This window comes from Saccopteryx bilineata, chromosome X, assembly GCF_036850765.1.
Source record: "Saccopteryx bilineata isolate mSacBil1 chromosome X, mSacBil1_pri_phased_curated, whole genome shotgun sequence".
NCBI classification, from domain to species: Eukaryota; Metazoa; Chordata; class Mammalia; order Chiroptera; family Emballonuridae; genus Saccopteryx; species Saccopteryx bilineata.
Window position 1 is genome coordinate 22,084,203 of NC_089502.1, and position 21,588 is coordinate 22,105,790.

Genomic DNA, 21,588 nt, shown 5'->3' on the forward strand with positions numbered 1-21,588 from the left:
CAACAGATATATGAAAAGATACTCATCTTCTTTAGTTATTAGAGAAATGCAAATCAAAACGGCAATGAGGTACCACCTCACACCTGTTAGATTAGCTATTATTAAGAGGACACGTCAGAGTAAATATTGGAGAGGCTGTGGAGAAAAAGGAACCTTCATACACTGTTGGTGGGAATGTAAAGTAGTACAACCATTATGGAAGAAAGTATGGTGGTTCCTCAAAAAACTGCAAATAGAACTACCTTATGACCCAGCAATCCCTCTACTGGGTATACTATGGAATACTACTCAGCCATAAGAAACGATGACATCGGATCATTTACAGCAAAATGGTGGGATCTTGATAATATTACGAAGTGAAATATGTAAATCAGAAAAAAGCAGGAACTGCATTATTCCATACGTAGGTGGGACATAAAAGTGAGACCAGGAGACATTGATAAGAGTGTGGTGGTTATGGCGGGAGGAGGAAGAGGGAAAGGGAAAGGGATAAAGGGAGGGGCACAAAGAATACTAGATAGAAGGTGACAAAGGACAATCTGACTTTGGGTGATGGGTATGCAACATAATTGAAAGACAAGATAACCTGGACTTGTTGATCTTTGAATATATGTACCCTGATTTATTGATTTTGCCCCATTAAAAAAATAAAATTATTAAAAAAAAGATAGAAAAAAATAAACACACTGGAAATTTAAGAAAAATTATAAATGAAGAGTCTCAAATAATTGTAGAACATGCTCTATAACAGGTTTTAGAGCAAGCCATCTATGAAGATCCTAAAAGCTTTTCGTATTCAGCATTTGCTTTTTCAAAAAATTGTTTTTAAGTAGCAACACGAATGGTAAAATGACTAAAATGCAAATAAATTGTAGTTATTATTACTTTTACATCAATTGGCATGACATATGATGCCATGTTGATTGTATTTGACAAAAAAATATGTGCATTACAACCTATTTCTAGTATTTTTTTTGGAGTAACTCTTGTAATTTTTTATACACATTATTTACCCCTTTGTGTCTTTGCCCACCAAAATTTGTATTTGTATTATCAGCCATTAGTGCAAAAACATTGGATTTCAAATTATTTTTATTTATTACTCTGTATAGATGCTTTGAAAAAATTTCAGAAGTTTTGTCCTCATTGGATTCTAAATTTTAAAATTTTGCTTGAATGCCTTTGTTATCATTAAAATATCTTACTACTATTACCATGTGGTCAATCCTAAAGGATGTACCCATGAGCACTTGAAAAGAATTTATATTCTGCTACTTTGGGGCAAAATGTCCCAAAGATATCAATTCAATCCATTTGATCTAGTATGTCATTTAAGGTCACTATTTGTTAATTTTTTTGTCTGGAGGATCTCTCCATTGATGTTAGTGGATATTAAAATCTCCTGCTATTGTAGTATTGCTGTAAATTATGCCCTTTATATCCATCAAAATCTGCTTTACATATTTAGGTGCTCCTATATTAGGTGCAAAATATTTACAATAGTTATATCTTTCTGTTGGATTACTCCGGTTATCATTATGTAGTGACCTTCTTTATCCCTTACTATAGCCTTTGTTTTAAAGGCTACTTTGTCAGATATAAGTATTGCTACCCCACTTTTTTATTTCATTTGCATAAAACATTTTTTCCATCCTTCCACTTTCAGTCTATATGTATCTTTTGTTCTGAGGTGGGTCTCTTGTAGACAGCATATGTACAGTTTCTGTTTTCTTAGTCATGTAACTACTCTATGTCTTTTGATTGAAGAATCTAATTCATTTACATTTATACTTATCATTGATATGTATTCTTTAAATCTACAATACGCTTTCTCTCAATTTTCTTTCTCTTTCCTCTTTTTATAGCAGGCCCCTTAACATTTTTTTTTGTATTTTTCTGAAGCTGAAAATGGGGATAGACAGTCAGACAGACGCCCGCATGCGCCTGCCGGGATCCACCCGGCATGCCCACCAGGGGCGACGCTCTGCCCACCAGGGGGCAATGCTCTGCTCCTCTGGGGTGTCGTCCTGTCACGACCAGAGCCACTCTAGCACCTGGGGTAGAGGCCAAGGAGTCATCCCCAGCACCCGGGCCATCATTGCTCCAATGGAGCCTCGCTGCAGGAGAGGAAGAGAGAGACAGAGAGGAAGGAGAGGGGTGGGGTGGAGAAGCAGATGGGTGCTTCTCCTGTGTGCCCTGGCTGGGAATTAAACCCGGGACTTCTGCACGCCAGGCCGAAGCTCTACCACTGAGCCAACCGGCCAGGGAATCCCTTAACATTTCTTGCAGTACTAGTTTGATTGGAATGAATTTTATGTGTCTCTTTTTGTCTGGGAAGCTTTTAATTTCCCCTTTGATTTTCAAAATCTCCCTGCTGGATAAAATTATCTTGGTTGCACATACTTTTTTTTTTTTAATAAATTTTTATTAATGGTAATGGGATGACATTAATAAATCAGAGTACATATATTCAAAGAAAACATGTCTAGGTTATTTTGTCATCAAATTATTTTGCAAACCCCTCGCCCAAAGTCAGATTGTCCTCCGTCACCCTCTATCTAGTTCTCTGTGCCCCTCCCCCTCCCCCTAACTCTCTCACCCCCTCCCTCCCATGTCCTCCCTCCCCCCCCCACCCTTGGTAACCACCACACTCTTGTCCATGTCTCTTAGTCTCATTTTTATGTTCCACCAATGTATGGAATCATGTAGTTCTTGTTTTTTTCTGATTTACTTATTTCACTCCTTATAATGTTATCAAGATCCCACCATTTTGCTGTAAATGATCTGATGTCATCATTTCTTATGGCTGAGTAGTATTCCATAGTGTATATGTGCCACATCTTCTTTATCCAGTCTTCTATTGAAGGGCTTTTTGGTTGTTTCCATGTCTTGGCCACTGTGAACAGTGCTGCAATGAACATGGGGCTACATGTGTCTTCACGTATCAATGTTTCTGAGGTTTTGGGGTATATACCCAGTAGAGGGATTGCTGGGTCATAAGGTAGTTCTATTTGCAGTTTTTTGAGGAACCACCATACTTTCCTCCATAATGGTTGTACTACTTTACAGTCCCACCAACAGTGAATGAGGGTTCCTTTTTCTCCACAGCCTCTCCAACATTTGCTATTACCCGTCTTGTTGATAATAGCTAATCTAACAGGAGTGAGGTGGTATCTCATTGTAGTTTTGATTTGCATTTCTCTAATAACTAATGAAGCTGAGCATCTTTTCATATATCTGTTGGCCATTTGTATCTCTTCCTGGGAGAAGTGTCTGTTCATGTCCTCTTCCCATTTTTTTATTGGATTGTTTGTTTGTTTGTTGTTGAGTTTTATGAGTTCTTTGTAAATTTTGGATACTAGGCCCTTATCTGAGCTGTCGTTTGAAAATATCAGTTCCCATATAGTTGGCTGTCTGTTTATTTTGATATCAGTTTCTCTTGCTGAGCAAAAACTTTTAATTCTGATGTAGTCCCATTCATTTATCTTTGCCTTCACTTCTCTTGCCATTGGAGTCAAGTTCATAAAATGTTCTTTAAAACCCAGGTCCATGATTTTAGTACCTATGTCTTCTTCTATATACTTTATTGTTTCAGGTCTTATATTTAGGTCTTTGATCCATTTTGAATTAATTTTAGTACACGGGGACAGGCTGTAGTCGAGTTTCATTCTTTTGCATGTGGCTTTCCAGTTTTCCCAACACCATTTGTTGAAGAGGCTTTCTTTTCTCCATTATGTGTTGTTGGCCCCTTTATCAAAGATTATTTGACCATATATATGTGGTTTTATTTCTGGGCTTTCTATTCTGTTCCATTGGTCTGAGTGTCTATTTTTCTGCCAATACCATGCTGTTTTGATTATCGTGGGCCTATAATATAGTTTAAAGTCAGGTATTGTAATGCCCCCAGCTTCATTCTTTTTCTTCAGGATTGTTTTGGCTATTCGGGGTTTTTTATAGTTCCATAGAAATCTGATGATTTTTTGTTCCATTTCTTTAAAAAATCTCATAGGGATTTTGATGGGAATTGCATTAAATTTGTATATTGCTTTGGGTAATATGGCCATTTTGATTATATTTATTCTTCCTATCCAAGAACAAGGAATATTTTTCCATCTCATTGTATCTTTTTCGATTTCCCTTAACAATGCTTTGTAATTTTCATTATATAGGTCCTTTACGTTCTTTGTTATGTTTATTCCTAGGTATTTTATTTTTTTTGTTGCAATCGTGAAGGGGATTATTTTTTTGAGTTCGTTTTCTAATATTTCATTGTTGGCATATAGAAAGGCTATGGACTTTTGTATGTTAATTTTGTATCCTGCAACCTTACTGTATTGGTTTATTGTTTCTAATAATCTTTTTGTGGAGTCCATCGGATTTTCGATGTATGGGATCATATCATCACCAAAAAGTGATAGCTTTACTTCTTCTTTTCCGATATGGATGCCTTTTATTTCTTTCTCTTGTCTGATTGCTCTGGCCAGAACTTCTAGCACCACGTTGAATAAGAGTGGAGAGAGTGGGCAACCCTGTCTTGTTCCTGATTTAAGGTAGAAAGTCCTCAGTTTTATGCCGTTTAATAGGATGTTGGCTGATGGTTTATCATATATGGCCTTTATCATGTTGAGATATTTTCCTTCTATACCCATTTTGTTGAGAGTCTTAAACATAAAATTGTGTTGTATTTTATCAAAAGACTTTTCTGCATCTATTGATAAGATCATGTAGTTTTTGTTCTTTGTTTTGTTGATATGGTGTATTACGTTAACCGTTTTGCGTATGTTGAACCATCCTTGAGATTCTGGGATGAATCCCACTTGATCATGATGTATTATTTTTTTAATATGTTGTTGTATTCGGTTTGCCAGTATTTTGTTTAGTATTTTAGCATCTGTATTCATTAGAGATATTGGTCTGTAGTTTTCTTTCTTTGTGCCATCCTCATCCTTTGGTATGAGGGTTATGTTGGCCTCATAAAATGTGTTTGGAAGTATTGCTTCTTCTTCAATTTTTTGGAAGACTTTGAGTAGAATAGGAACCAAGTCTTCTTTGAATGTTTGATAGAATTCACTAGTATAACCGTCTGGGCCTGGACTTTTATTTTGGGGGAGATTTTTAATAGTTTTTTCTATTTCCTCCCTGCTGATTGGTCTGTTTAGGCTTTCTGCTTCTTCATGACTCAGTCTAGGAAGATTGTATTGTTCTAGGAATTTATCCATTTCTTCGAGATTGTTGTATTTGGTGGCATATAATTTTTCATAGTATTCTACAATAATTCTTTGTATATCTATGATGTCTGTGGTGATCTCTCCTCTTTCATTTTGGATTTTATTTATTTGAGTCCTGTGCCTTTTTTCCTTGGTGAGTCTTGCCAAGGGTTTGTCAATTTTGTTGATCTTTTCAAAGAACCAGCTCCTTGTTTTATTGATTTTTTCTATAGTTTTTCTGTTCTCTATTTCATTTATTTCTGCTCTGATTTTTATTATCTCCTTTCTTCGGCTGGTTTTGGGTTGTCTTTGTTCTTCTTTTTCTAGTTCCTTAAGGTGTGAAGTTAAGTGGTTTACTTCGGCTCTCTCTTGTTTGTTCATATAGGCCTGAAGTGATATGAACTTTCCTCTTATTACTGCTTTTGCTGCATCCCAGAGATTCTGATATGTCGTATTTTCATTTTCATTTGTCTGTATATATCTTTTGATCTCTGCGCTTATTTCTTCTTTGACCCATTCATTTTTTAGAAGTATGTTGTTTAGTTTCCACATTTTTGTGGGTTTTTCCCCCTCTTTTTTGCAGTTGAATTCTAGTTTCAAGGCTTTATGATCAGAAAATATGCTTGGTACAATTTCAATTTTTCTAAATTTGCTGATATTGTCTTTGTGGCCCAACATATGGTCAATTCTTGAGAAAGTTCCATGTACACTAGAGAAAAATGTATACTCTGTTGCTTTGGGATGAAGTGTCCTGTAGATGTCTATCATATCCAGGTGTTCTAGTATTTCGTTTAAGGCCACTATATCTTTATTGATTCTCTGTTTGGATGACCGATCTAGAGCCGTCAGCGGTGTATTGAGGTCTCCAAGTATGATTGTATTTTTGTTAGTTATTGTTTTAAGGTCAATAAGTAGCTGTCTTATATATTTTGGTGCTCCTTGGTTTGGTGCATATATATTAAGGATTGTTATGTCTTCTTGATTCAACTTCCCCTTAATCATTATGAAATGACCATTTTTGTCTCTGAGTACTTTTGCTGTCTTGTAGTCAGCATTATTAGATATGAGTATTGCTACGCCTGCTTTTTTTGGGTGTTGTTTGCTTGGAGTATTGTTTTCCAGCCTTTTACTTTGAATTTATTTTTATCCTTGTTGCTTAGATGTGTTTCTTGTAGGCAGCATATAGTTGTATTTTCTTTTTTAATGCATTCTGCTACTCTGTGTCTTTTTATTGGTAAGTTTAATCCATTTACATTTAGTGTAATTATTGACACTTGTGGGTTCCCTACTGCCATTTTATAAATTGCTTTCTGTTAGTTTTGTATCTAGTTTGATTCTTCTCTTTTGTTTTTCTATCATTTGTTTTTGTTTGTTTGTGTTCCATACTTCTTTCCTCTGTTGCTACCTTTTTTTAAGTCAAGTGTTTTTGTGGTGGTTTTTTTAAGGGTGGTTACCACTAAGTAATGAAAAGGGTACCTACCATATTCATTGTAGTACCCTATCTTATAAGTATTTCTGCACTTCATCGTCCTTTGCTACTGTTAATCTCCATTTTCTCCCCCCTTTTTTTCCTTTGTTGTCACAGTTTAAGTTTGGTTTTATTGTGTTCTTGGTGGAGCTGTTACTTGTGGTGTTGTTTTCTTTTGTTCTTTGAATCTGGTTGGAAAACCCCCTTTAGTATTTCCTGGAGTGGGGGCTTTCTGTTGATAAATTCTCTCATCTTTTCTGTATTTGTGAATGTTTTTATATCTCCTTCATACTTGAAGGATAGCTTTGATGGGTATGGTATTCTTGGCTGAAAGTTGCTCTCTTTCAGGGCTTTAAATATTGGGGTCCACTCTCTTCTAGCTTGTAGAGTTTCTGCTGAGAAATCTGATGATAATCTAATAGGCCTTCCTTTATATGTTGTACTCTTCTTTTCCCTGGCTGCCTTGAGAATTTTTTCTTTGTCATTGGTTCGTGTCATCTTTATTATGATGTGCCTTGGAGTGGGTTTGTTGGGGTTAAGAAAACTCGGTGTTCTGTTTGCTTCTTGAATTTGAGGCTTTAGTTCCTTCCACAGGCTTGGGAAGTTCTCGTCTATTATTTGTTTGAGTATATTCTCCATTCCATTTTCTTTCTCTTCTCCCTCTGATATACCTATTATTCTTATGTTATTCTTTCTGATGGAGTCAGACAATTCCTGTAGGGCTTTCTCGTTTTTTATTATTTTTGAGTCTCTTTCTTCTTCTCTCTGTTGTGCCTCAAGTTGTTTGTCTTCTATTTCACTAATCCTATCTTCAATCTGGGCTGTTCTGTTAGCTAAGCTTGTTACCTCGTTTTTCAGCTCGTGAATTGAGTTTTTCATTTCTGTTTGATTTGTTTTTATAGTTTCAATTTCCTTGGTAATATATTCTTTGTGTTCATTGAGTTGTTTTCTGATCTCTCTATATTGCCTTTCTGTGTTTTCTTGTATATCTCTGAGTATTTTTAAGATTTCTATTTTAAAATCTCTGTCATTTAGCTCCAAGGCTTCCAATATGTTAAGTCTTTTCTCCATAGATTTTTCCACATCTATTTGTGTTACCTCTCTTTCTTTTGTATCCATAATATTCTATTTCCTCTTTCTTATCGGCATCTGAGGGTGGTCTTATTGATAGCACTAATTAGAATTAATAAAGAGTAAAATGTAAAAGAAAAAAAAAGGGTAAAACACCCCACAAAAAAAAACAGTAATAATTTATTATTTCCCCCTTTTTTTCTTTCTTCTCTTTCCCTCCTCTCCCCTCCTCAGGGAAATATCGTGCCTATAATGGAGGGCCTGATTTGGGGTGAAGAGTTCAAGGGGCAAAAAAAAAGGGAGTAGGGACCTACTAAATGCAAAAAAAAAAAAAAAGGAAGAAAATCTTAGACAAGCATAAGATGATTTGCTTGTAAGTGATGGTCAACTAAGAGATATAATGAGAGGGATAAGAGGGAACCAGAAAAAAGGACCAAAAAAAGAATAATAAAGAAGAAAATATAAAAATAATAAGTAAAAATCTGTTGTATTAAGTGGAGCGAAGACTAAATACAATGGAGACCTTGGGTTGGGAGGACCCAAAATGCCACAAAAATAAACCAACAAGAAAAAAAAATAAAAACAAAAGCAAAAAAGAGAAATAAAGCCAAAAAAAAAGCCTTGAGTTTCAAATTAACTAATTTGTTCGTGATTGAGAATTATATGGGAGGAAAGTAAAATGAGAAAAGAAAAAACGAATAGAAAGGAAAAAATAAGAAAAAGAGAAAAACGAAGGAAGAAATAAAATAGGAAGAGAAAAAAACAAAATAAAGCAAGACAAAAAAAAACAAAACAAAAGAGGAGAGAGTGAGAGTTAAGTGTTTTGGAGTATAACCTTAAAGGAGGGTGAGGATGAAGTAGAAAAATAAAATGCAACACTCATGAGTAATGTAGTTCAAGAAAGGGGAAGCATAAGATGGGCAGATAATAGAAGGACCCAGGTGGAGGAAATAAAGGCAAAAAGATAGAAGAAACAAACAACAACAACAAAAAAAAAAATTAGTGGATCAAGTTGTAAAGTCTGTGGGTTTTTCTTGATTTTGAGAGGTTAACTTCTTCCTTTTTCTTTTCTCTCCCTCTTCCTGGTCAGTGACTCTGTACCCCAGGCTCTGCCCCTGTGTCACTCTTAGGTAGGAATTTGCAGTTGATGGGATTCTATGGCAATGTCATATAATTGGCTTTAGTCTTGCTGGAAGTAAAGGCTTGTTGGCGTTTGCAAGGTTCAACGATGAGAGAGTTTGCTTTCCTGGATTCTCTCTCCTAGTCCCCCCTTTCTGAATTAGCAGCTTGGTGATCCAGCTATAAGGCTGCAACTGTTTCTGCCTGGGGAGTAAGAGGCTCAAAGAGCTGGGAAATCCCCACTCTATCCCCACTCAGTGCAAGGCTTTGGGAAAGGCTCTGACAGTCAAGGCCTCCAGTGTAATCAGGCGGGGGTGGGAGTCAATTGTTGTCAAGGTGACTGATCAGCACCTATTATTTAGTTGGATTTCTCAACCCAGGCTTTCCACACTTTGTAGCCTGTTTTTGCAGGGAAGAAGAGGCACTAGTCTCTGCTTACGACTAGTGTAGTATAGACCTTATTATCTGCCAAGTCCTTCTTGTTAGCGTTTATCCCTGAATATGGAGGCTCTATCAATCAGAAGTTGCCCCCGCCCCTTTAGCGAGAGGCACTAAAAAATATCACGCCTCTTGTCTTGGATCGCTGAACTGAGAGAGATCTTATTAATTAGAACCGAGGGTGCGCAGATTTCATGGGTTAAGCTAATTTCAGTGATTGGGTCGCAGCTGTGCTCCCGAAGGTATTTTAGGCTGCCTGCGCGTGCCCCTCCCCCAACGCTTGATTGTTAGCTTGAATGGCTGGGTGAGGTGCCCCGCCCACGGAGAGAATCTCCCAAGCCTCTCCCGCTCGCCCCGCCGCTGGCGGCTGGACGGCACCAGGCGCAGTATAATGGAGTCCCCTGGGTGTGCGGGCCAGCAGGGCGCCCTGGGCGCTTGGAATGCCCAAGGCACGTGCGCGAATGGGGCGCTCCGGGCACCGGTGGCCGGCGACCCCCACTCGCAGTGTGTGGGCCGCTGGGAACGTCAGCGGTGCTCATCCGGACCGGGTGCGCGCGCGGCTGCTCACGGCGGCTCGCGGCGGCGGCTCGTGGCGGCCGCTCGCGGTGGCGGTTCGCGGCGGCCGCTCGTGGCGGCGGCTCGCCGGGGCTCGCGGCGGCTCGCGGTGGCGGCTCGCGTCGGCCGCTCGCAGCGGCTCGCGGTTCCCAAGTATATGGGCTGACTCACCGCAGGCGCACTCCCTCGTGGCTTGAATGAGCGTCGCTGCGGTAGCTTCCTCCACACCCTCGTCTCTCAGATTCAAGTGATAACAGTCCTTTTGCTTTCAGTTTGTGTGGAACTCCGGAATTCTCCAAGGATAAATTTTTTTGTTTCTAGTTGATAAATTTGTTGTGATTTAGGGGAGAGCTGTCGGACACGCTTCTCACGGTGCCATTTCCGTGACGTCACCCGGTTGCACATTCTTGTTTTGCATCACTTTGACTATTTCTTGCCAATCCCTTCTGGCCTCAAGTGTTTCTACTGAGAAGTCAGATGTCATCCTTATGGTGGTTCCTCTGTAGGTAATCAACTGCTTTTCTCTTGCAGCTTTTAGTATTCTTTCTTTGTCTCTTAACTTTGGCCCTTTAATTATGGTGTGTGTTGGTGTAAGCCTCTTTAGAGTCCTCTTAAATGGGACTCTCTGTGCTTCCTGAACTTGTGTGCCTTTTTCCTTCATCATTTTAAGGAAATTTTCAGTTATGATTTCTTCAAACTGGTTTTCTATCCCTTGTTTTTTCTCTTCTTCAGGAACCCCTATGATGCAGATGTTTTTTCTCTTCATGTTGTTATGGAGGTCTCTTAGAGTTTCCTAAGTCTTTTTGTGACTCTGTTTATTTTGCTTCTCTGCTTATGTGCTTCTGTTGACCTTGTCTTCTAAACAACTGATTCAATCCCTTGCTTCATCCAGCCTATTGTTGATTCCGTCTATAGAATTCTTCATTTTTTTATAGTATTTGTCATTTCTGACTGGTTTCTTTTGTGACTCCAATGTCCTTTTTGGTGCTTAATATCTCTTTATTTAGGTTCTCATTATGACCATCTATTGTTGCTCTGAGATCCTTGAGCAACTTAAAAATCATTATTTTAAACTCTGCTTCTGGTAGTTTGGTTACCTTCATTTCATTTAGTATTTTTTATGGGGATTTCTCTTGTTGATTCATTTGTGCTGCATTTCTTTGTCTTCCATTCTGTCTGTGTATCAGATATCACTATTAGACTTTAAAATTTTGTGGTATTTTTGTGAAGAAGATGGGCTCGGTGGTATTGACCTCTAGACCACCTGATCTCCTTGCTCCAGAAATGCTTCTTGAGGTACTATTTTTTCTCTACTTCTATGTGAGTATTGAAAGCAGTTGATCCTTTCATGTATATGGTTATCCCTTTAAGCTGGTTGGCTCTAAGATTCAATCTTTATCATGTATTAAATACTTTGCAATGTCTGTCCTGTTGAGCGTATTTATTCTCCAAAGTGTCTTCTGCCTGCTAGACTCCTCCTTTGGACATGCTGCTTGGGAAGCTATCTGACTCTAAGTTTGGAGCTGTCTGCCACACACTACCAGTTGTGTTGGTTCTAAATATTGTTGGGTTGTCATCTGCCATTGTTTTTAACCTTCTGTGGGTTACCTATCTTCAGCTACTACTCTTTTTAATTGTTTGTGTCAGTGTTTTTTCTTCCTGTTTATTTTGGAAGGTGCCAATATGTGTATAGGATCAGCTTCCTCCTGTTTAGAGATGATAGTAGCTCTATAAAAGACCCAAGTGTTGCAACATTTTCCTCCACTTTTCAACAGCTACACCTCCTCTTTCAGCTTCCTGGTCTTCTGAGAGAGTCTTCTAAAGAAAAACTGTAGTGTGGGTTCAGATTGGCCTCACCCAACCAATGGGTTAGTGCAGCTCAGGTTGGAAATACATTGTCAGTGGGACCCCCTACTTCAGTTGTCTTTTGACCTGGAGCTTAGTATGGGATACATGGCCATTACTCCAGAGCCTAATCCCTCAGCCACTACTGGATACTCATATTTTATTTCTCCCCAACAAGGTGAGCAGCAAGTTCAGACTGAATATGACTGACAGTTACCTCTGCAAAAGTTCTTTCAGCTGGTGAGACCCTTGTCTCAGGGAGAAATACTGAGAGAGTCCTCTCCTGGGGCTGACTGTCCCACCAAGAAAGTGTCTAAGCTCCTCAACCAGATCCAACAATAGACTCACAGGGATCCACACACTAAATGTCCATGCTCCTAACCTCTCTCCCTTCCCCCTGTGGAATATAGATCCTCAGGGAAAGATATCTTGTGCCCAGTCTGGCTGACTCTGAAGCTCCACCCTGTCCAATGCACATGAGCTGCTTTTCTGGTGCTGACCACAGGGAGTATAACTCATCTCAGCTGGGCCAGGTGTGAGGAGTCTTTCCTTAGGATATCATTCTATCAAGGGTTCTTAGGTCCTGAACTGATGCTCTCCACAGCTGGCCACTATATATTCCCACCCTGGGCCTCCCTGCCAGAAACCCAGCACAGAACAGTGGGTGGCAATGCCCATGACTGACCCTCAGCAAACTTCTTAGAGCACCAAGCAATCCAGAGTTTGTAGCAGCCTCTCGTGGACCCAGGTATACATGGAAATACTGAGCTGCTCTCCTAGGCTGGCTTTTACTTACTATGGGCCTGGGAGAAGGTCCACTTAAAAGGCCAAGTTTTACTGAGTTTCAACTCCTGCAGCCTCTGTCTGCTGGCTGCTTGTTGGGTGCAGCAACTGAAATAACCTCTGATAGAGTCTAGAGCCTGAGAAAATTCAGGTATTAGAAAGGGTGGTGGATGTCACTGTGCCTTTGGGCCCTAGCTGTCAGTCTGTCAAGTTTTTTCACAGACCTCAGTAGGATGTGGCCTTTGGCATCCACTGAGTGTCACCTCTGAGACCCAGAGGTGTGGTCTGCCTGCAGTCCATACAGTTTCTACTGAGTCTCCTGTTGGGCGGAAGCAGCAGTCTTAGATTTGGGAGTATATGGGGGTAAATTCTGACCTCAACACCAGAAAACTGAGTCACTGATGTGCCTCCTGTTTCTTGGCTTTTCAGCATGACCCAGTCTCCATAACTAGGGCAGGAAAGACACGTGAAGGTAGAGTAGTTGCTTTTCCGCAGCTTGATGCTGTTCAGAGGTGATTGTTCCACTCAGGAAACATAGTGAGTACAGTATTAGAGAATGACTCAGCACAGGATTTATGGTGGCCGTCCCCCACATATCCTGGCCTCCAACTTTATACTCTCCACATATCCTGGGCCTCCAACTTTATACTCTCCTCACTTTACTCTAGTCTTCTTAGCTCTCCCCTGCTGGAACCCCAGGTAAGGTTGTGAATGAGATTAGAAAATCAATTTTTTAAAAATACAATTTTATTCAGAAAGTGTTATTTTAGGAATAAAATCAACAGAAGATTGCAAAATTTCTGGGCTGAAAAATATAAAATTTAGCATAAGAATTAAAAATATTAAAAATAGAGAGATGTTCTATGCTCATGGATTGGAAGGACAGTAGATAATTAAGATGCCAATTCCTTCCAAGTTTAATGTATTACTATATGTAACATACTACTTTATAAGTATTGTTGACATTAGAAATGTCCAACCTTGTAGAGATTTTTTATAAGTGTTTTCACAAAATTGACAACATGCTAGAGAGCAAGATCTTTTATTATTATTATTATTTTTAATTCAGTGAGAGAAATAGAGGTTGAGACTAACTCTTTCATGTGTCCCAATTCGGATCCACCTGAAAAAAATCACTAGAGGGAGATGCTGTACCCATCTGGGATGTTGTTCCATTGCTTAACAACTGAGCTCTTCTAAGTGCCTGAGACAGAGGTCAGGGAGCCATCCTCAGTACTGGAGTCAACTCACTCCAATCAAGCCATGCTGCAGAAAAGGGAGAGAGAGGAAGAGAGAAAGAAGTGAGAGAGGAAGGGGTGGAGTAACAGGTGGTGACCTCGCCTGTGTGCCCGTGCAGGTAATTGAACCCAGGGTATCCACACGCTGGGCTGATGTTTTACCACTGAGTCAACCAGCCAGGGCCAGGAAGCAAGATCTGAACTGCTTTCAAGAATGACAGTATTGCGTTTTCTTTAATATATTTTTAATTAACAAGTGGAAAGCCAGGAAGATTACACCAGATTGATAGATAATATTACCCCAGGATTTTTTTTTGCCCTTTGGAAAGTTGATATTAAAATTTATATGGATTGCAAAATACTTTAAATATCTAAAATTACCTTGCAAAAAAATAAGGAATAAAGTTCGAAGATGTACACTACCTGATTTCAGCATTTACTATAAAACTACAACAATCAAGATAATGTAAAACTGGCATGAAATAGACAAATATATAGAGAGAACAGAATAGAAAATACAGAAATAGAACCACATTATATAGTTCTTTAACTGCTGACGCAGTCACCAAATAATGTTACTAGAACAACCTACCTCGCATCACACACAAAATTTAAGAGGGCTCATAGCCCCAAAGTAAAAAGCAAAATTTTTAAAAGAAACTGTTTGTGACTTGAAGTTTGACAAGGTTTTCTTAGACATGACACAAAAGCCATGACTAAGAAAAAAACAAAACAAAACAAAACTGTGACTAATTTTGACTTCATTAAAAATAAAAGTCGGCCTTGGGTGGTTGACTCAGTAGTAGAGTGTCGGCCTGGCATATAGGAGTCCTGAGTTCTATTCCCGGCCAGGGCACACAGGAGAAGCACCCATCTGCTTCTCCACCCCTCCCCTTCTCCTTCCTCTCTGTCTCTCTTTTCCCCTCCTGCAGCCAAGGCTCCATTGGAGCAAAGTTTGCCCAGGTGCTGAGGATGGCTCCATGGCCTCTGCCTCAGGTGCTGCAATGGCTCTGGTTGCAACAGAGTGACGCTGCAGATGGGCAGAGCATTGCCCCCTGGTGTGCATGCCGGGTGGATCCCAGTCGGGCACATGCAGGAGTCTGTCTGACTGTCTCCCTGTTTCCAACTTCAGAAAAATACAAAAATAAATAAATATATACATAATTAAATAAATAAATACATAAATAAATAAATAAAACTCTGCTCACTGATAGACAAAAGAAAATAAGTGGCTAAAACAGGCTGGTGAAAAATATTTGCAAAGCATAGTCTGATCAAAAGACTCATCCAGAATATATTAAAACTCCTATATCTCAATAATAAAAAAAGAAAACATACTTTTAATGGGCAAAAGACAAACTGACATTAACTAAGAAAAACATAAAAACGTCCAATAAGCACATAAAAAAAAGCTCAACATCATTAATCATCAGGCAAATGCAAATTAAAACCAAAACAATATATCATTACACATTCTCTGGAATAGTTTCCATTTCAAGAATGACATCAAATTGTTACAATTAAAAAACTGACAACATCTAACTCTCAAACATTGTTGTCAGAAATGTAAATGATATAACTACTTTGAAACAGAATTGGACAGTTTTAGTCTCATAGCAACTAAAATCTGGAATGAATGAAAGTGTCCATTACAAGAAAAAATGGTAGACAAATAGAGATACATTTATACAATGGAATTCTACTAAGTAATGCAACTACAGAAGCAACTGGAAGTAGTCCTATCCTGTTGAGCAAGATATTGAGTTGCTTTTCAGAGAAAACAGTACAGAGAGAACTTTGATCCCCAGCTGCACCCAGAATCAAATGCCTCCCCCCTCCACACACACATACATACACAAACAAAAATTTGAACACCAGAACCCTTTCAGAAGTGAAGGATCTGTTGTCCAGAAAGATAGTGCTTACATCACTTACCATAAATAGCCAAGCTCCAGGTTGTGCAATTAAAACTTGCCCCACCAGTGCTTCAGCATACCCCTTCCCCATAATCCCTTGAAACCTCAACTTCTGGATCAGGTAGTTCCAAAGTTTCTTTTCTTTTCTTTTTTTTTCAGCATTAACTTTCCTGTTCTTGCTTAATGTTCTTGCTTAGTGCTTTGCAAATTGAGTAAAGCTCTTAAAAATATCACATGCATGAATCTCAAAACCATTAATCTGAATAAAACCAGTTTCACATAAAGGAATAGAAAATCTACAGTAACTTGTATATAAACTTCTAGAACAGAATAAATTTGTGATAGAGAAAAATCAAGCAAATGCTTTCTTGTGGGCTAGATGTAGAAACTGACTTAGAAGGAACATGAAGGAATTTTCTGAGTCAATGTTAACATTTTACTTCTTTGTGGAGATTCGGATTACACAAGTGTACTCATTGGTTAAAACTTAGGAAAAGTTCATTGAAGATCAGCATATTTAATTGTATGTTAATTTTCTCTCAAAAGAAAAAATATATAATTACATATTGAACTCCAGGTAATGATATCCATGATGAAATGTTTAGAGATAAATTATACTGACGTCAACTTATTTTGAATCTTATACTTTGATGTATCAGTAGAGTGATGGCAAGAGATAAATATGTAACAAAGCAAATATGACAAAAATTTAATGTAAAATTTAGATGGTGTAGATTTTCTCTACTTTTCTGTATGTTTGAGAGTTTTCGTATACAATGTTGAAAAAATAGAGTTGAAGAGACTTGGTCTTTTAATTATCTATTTCTAATTAACAAACTATCCCAAAATTTCATAATTTAACATAACCATTTTACTTCACCTCACATTTGGGGTGTCAGGAATATAGATAAAGCTTAGCTTGACAATTCTTCTGCTTCACATGTTGTTGATTGGGATTACTTTGTCACATTTACCACCTGAGCTGATCTAGAGTGTACTAGATGGTTTTACTCACATGGTTGGTACCTTGCTGGGTTGGTAAGAAAGCTGGACATATCTAGGACCCTCTCTCATCCCATGCTGTTTAAAAGCTCTCCCACTGTTTCTTTTCTGCCGGTCACAGGAAAGCAACAAAAGACTACAGAAATGTGAAATCTGCACCAAATAAAAGGAAAACTCTCCCAGTTTCATACGTATTCAGTGCAGTTCGATGTGGGCTCATGCACAGATTTTTTAGGGCTCCTTAGGTAGCTATCCCGTATAGCCTCTACAGACTCATCACTGACTGATGGCTTATCAGAACAGAGTTTCTCCACCAAACTGCTGGTTTCTTTCGATTGCTTATTCCACTGAGTAATGTTATTCCTATGTGGTGGCACTTTGTAATAAACTCACTGATATTCATGTTGCACTTTGGTTACAGATTCGAATTTAGCAAGCCACAGAACACACTGAAGTTTTCTCTGTACCATCCACATCTTGACTGGCATGGCTGTGGGCTGCTCTGTTGTATACACAGTGTTACATCATCATCTGTGCATGCGCACATGCTGCCACATCATCCTACAGAAACTGGGAGGGTTCAATTGTGAAACATGACAGTTCAATTATGGACGCTTCTCTTAATAGTTAGGGCATCATGTTAGTCAAAACAATCATAAACCAGCCCTGGCTGAGTAGCTCAGTTAGTTGAAGCATGGTTCTAATATGCCAAGATTGTGGGTTTCATCTCCAGTCAGGGCACATACAAAGAGCAACCAATGAGTGAATGAGTGAGTGAAACAACAGATTTATGTTTCTCTCTCCCTTTCTCTCTCTCTCCCCTTTTCTCTCTAAAATCAATTTAAAAAACATAAACCATCCCAGATATAAAAAAAAGAAAGTCAAATAATTTGTAGCTATCTTGAACCTGCCAACCTTAGCATAATGTTTTAACTGAAGCAATGTTAGCATTTAAGTGTTTAAACTATTAAATACATATTTATTTGCTTCCTGTTTTAGTGGTCAGAATTTATTGATACATTATTTGAAAATATCATTATTATCCTCAATGAGATTACAGTTTAGGTTGATGTGGGAGGGATAAACATTTCAATATAAAATAATATGAAAGGCCCTGGCCAGTTGGCTCAGTGGTAGAGCGTCGGCCTAGCGTGTGGAGGACCCAGGTTCGATTCCTAGCCAGGGCACACAGGAGAAGCGCCCATTTGCTTCTCCACCCCTCCGCCGTGCTTTCCTCCCTGTCTCTCTCTTCCCCTCCCGCAGCCAAGGCTCCACTGGAGCAAAGATGGCCTGGGCGCTGGGGATGGCTCTGTGGCCGCTGCCTCAGGCACTAGAGTAGCTCTGGTCGCAACATGGCACCACCGCGGAGGGGCAGAGCATTGCCCCCTGGTGGGCAGAGCGTCGCCCCATGGTGGGTGTGCCGGGTGGATCCCGGTCAGGCGCATGCGGGAGTCTGTCTGACTGTCTCTCCCTGTTTCCAGCTTCAGAAAAATGAAAAAAATATATGAAAATTACTTGAATGGAGATAAACACAGTGAAGCGGGAAACAGGGAAGGGAGCACGAGGTGTCAGGTACATTTTCCTAGAAAAGAGAAAAACTCAATTGACTATAAGAGCATTATGGAAAATTGACATACAAAATAAAACAAGATGATACAAATATTGACCGATTTACGACCTATGCAACTTAAGACCATTCGACTTTATGACCACAATCGCTAGCCACGACTGCTCCATGTCTGGCAGCGCAAGCGTTGCCCAGCTGGGCATATGACAGCGCAGACCAGCTTCCAGCAGCTCTACCATCTCCCCGTGCACCATTTCAACTGTTATCCCAGACTTGGTACAGCAATTTGTGTTTTGTGTCTTGGATATTTTTCATCAAACCCCTCCCAAGATGTCTACCAAGAGGAAATTGTCTTTGCAAATATTAAACCAGTTGTACTGGTAATGCAGTATTTTACTTAAACCTGATGAATGTAAAAATAAGAAACAAAATGGTGTAGAGATGATACAAATGGCATAAAATGAAAAAAGAAAATTATCATATATAACAATAATGAAAAAAATTATGATAAAATATGACTTAAAGATTTTTATAACATCATTTCACAGTACTGTACATATAGCTTACTCAACTTACAACCAAATTGTGTTATGACCGGTCTGTCGGAACTAATCGTGGTTGTAAGTCGAGCACTAGCTGTATTCTATAAAGAAGAGGAAAGCATGTTATATAAAAATCCTTTCCTGCACTTTTACCATCACTGAGATAATACTTCCCACTCCTTTATTTGTTTCCCACAGTACCTACATATATTTCTATCACAGCACTTCAATCATCTACTGTATTTACTTATGTGAGTATCCTCTCCCATTAGAGTAAAAGCTCCTTGATGGCAGAGACTATGACTTGTGTCTGTATCTTTGATAAATGAATAAAATATCTCAATTATTTTTTGTTACACAAAAATCTTGAGTTTATTCTCAGATGTTTCTGATAATTGAAACATGAGCATCAAGTCAAGATCATGCTGTCTACTACATAACCAAATGAACACATTTTAAGGATATATTTTTATTATTGATTTTTAATTTTTATTACGAGTTTTTATCTTAAAATAGATTTAGATTCACAGAAAAATTGAGCAGGTGCCACAGAGAATTTCTTATATATATCCTGCACCCAATTTTCTCTATTATCAATACCTTACATTAATATGGTATATATAGGATGCTGTGGCAACAATGAACTTCCCAGAGACCAGATGACATTGTTCAAGGGGCTGAGAGGAGGCAACAGCCTCAGTCAGTAGACTGAAAGACTGAAGCCTCATCACCAGTCTTACTCAGATATTAGCCAGTAAAAATAATCCAAGGGAATAGAAGAGATTGTCAGGGGGTGAAGTAAAAGACAAGAAACATGCTGACTAGCCTGGCCAGGTGGTGGTGCAGTGGATAGAGCATCAGACTGGGATGCAGAAGACCCAGGTTCGAGACCCCCAGGTCACCAGCTTGAGCGTGGGCTCATCTGGTTTGAGCAAAAATTCACCAGCTTGGACCCAAGGTTGCTGGCTCAAGCAAGGGGTTACTCGTTCTGCTGAAGGCCCATGGTCAAGGCACATATGAGAAAGCAATCAATGAACAACTAAGGTGTCACGATGCGCAACGAAAAACTGATGATTGATGCTTTTCATCTCTCCATTCCTGTCTGTCTGTCCCTGTCTATCCCTCACTCTGACTCTCTCTCTGTCTCTGTAAAAAAACAACAAAACAAAACAAAAACAAACAAACAAAAAAGAAACATGCTGACTCCTAATCTCTGTTCTGACAGCCTAAACATATCTTGTGTTGCTGAATCTTATCCTATTGTTTTGCTGTTTCCAGTGTGCACTGTTTTCTGTATTGGTCAGAGAGGTCTCTGGACTCTTGTCTGCTCAGGGCTTCTGCCCTAGGGCATCTCATTGTCTTTAATTGTTATTCTAACTCTGCATATTTTCAGACCATATTCTTTATATTGCCTTTTTCGTTTTAGTAAAGATTAACAGAGAGTAAGATGGTTAAGTGGTTGCAGTGGAAGGTGAAGAACAAACCTAGAGACAGGTTTCTAGGGGTTATAGCCTGTCTGTATTATGCAAAACTTCTTCAGTGTGCATGTTTAGATGTTTAAAGTGTCCCAGGTCAAGTCAGGCTCTCCCTGAGTGCTTGGGAGTGAGTTAGGTGTCCTCTTATTTTTTGGGTTCATTTCCAAAGGTAGATTCACTATCAGTTTCTGGATCCCTGGGACTAGGTTGCTTTCTAGGGGCTGATGCCAATACATAATAAGGCTTCACATTTCTCACTGGTAATCAAAAAAGACTGGTTGATGACCAAATTAGAACATACCCTGGTCCCCAGGTTAGTAATTTGACTGGATTGTGCCACTCAGAGCCAGTTAATATATCCCACTAAAACATGAGATACTTAAGCCATTGCTCAGCTGCTATAAAATGCCTCCCAGTTGCAGATAAGAAAATGCTCAAAAATTAAGAGAAAAAAGGGCCTTATACAATTTTTCTTGTGGGTTGAGTCTGTCCTCCTGACTCCCCCTTTTTGTGTGTGTGTAGTTGGAGCTTAAGAAAGCTATTGACTCTTTCTGTAATACCTGTAAGTTTGGGTGAATTTTTCAAGATCTTGAGGCCCCTAAGAAAGTTCTAATGTTACATTTTATTTTCCTTTCAGAGAAATCCTTTTTCTAAAATCTTCTCTTTCTTCTTTTTCTCATCTTTGTCTACTTTTTCAGTTCCTTCTTTATTTTCTTCACACAAACCTTCTACAACCTGCACAGACCTGCAACTTACAGAAACCTTTACCATTCAGAAATAACCAATTTTTAGAACAATTTACTTTCTTTCTTTTTCTTTCAAAAGTATCTCTATACTTTATACCTTTTATTATTAAAACTATAAAATTTCTTTCTAATTAATCAGAATTCTCAATTTTTAAAGACCTTAACTTTCAGTGACAACTATATCAGTAATAAGCAATTTTAAATTGATACTTTTTTTTACAGAGACAGAGTCAGAGATAGGGACAGACAGACAAGAACAGAGAGAGATGAGAAGCATCAACCATCAGTTTTTTGTTGCAACACCTTAGTTGTTCATTGATTGCTTTCTCATATGTGCCTTGAACACGGGCCTTCAGCAGACTGAGTAACCCCTTGCTTGATCCAGTGACCTTGGGTCCAAGCTGGTGAGCTTTGCTCAAACCAGATGAGCCTGCGCTCAAACTGGTGACCTCGGGGTCTCGAACCTGGGTCCTCGGCGTCCCAGTCCAATGCTCTATCCATTGTGCCACCGCCTGGTCAGGCAAATTAATACTTTAGTGAATATACTTTATGGCCCCTAGAAGCAGGTTCCTTTATTGGCAAAAAAACTTATACTTTCAAAAGATATAATAAAGAT

At 38.9% G+C, this 21,588-nt stretch overlaps 1 pseudogene; it reads right to left on the reverse strand.

Annotated features, from left to right (window-relative positions):
• LOC136317597 (upstream-binding protein 1-like) overlaps nucleotides 1-18,448 on the reverse strand; it is a 47,818-nt pseudogene extending 29,370 nt beyond the window's left edge.
• Nucleotides 18,449-21,588: the final 3,140 nt, after the last annotated feature.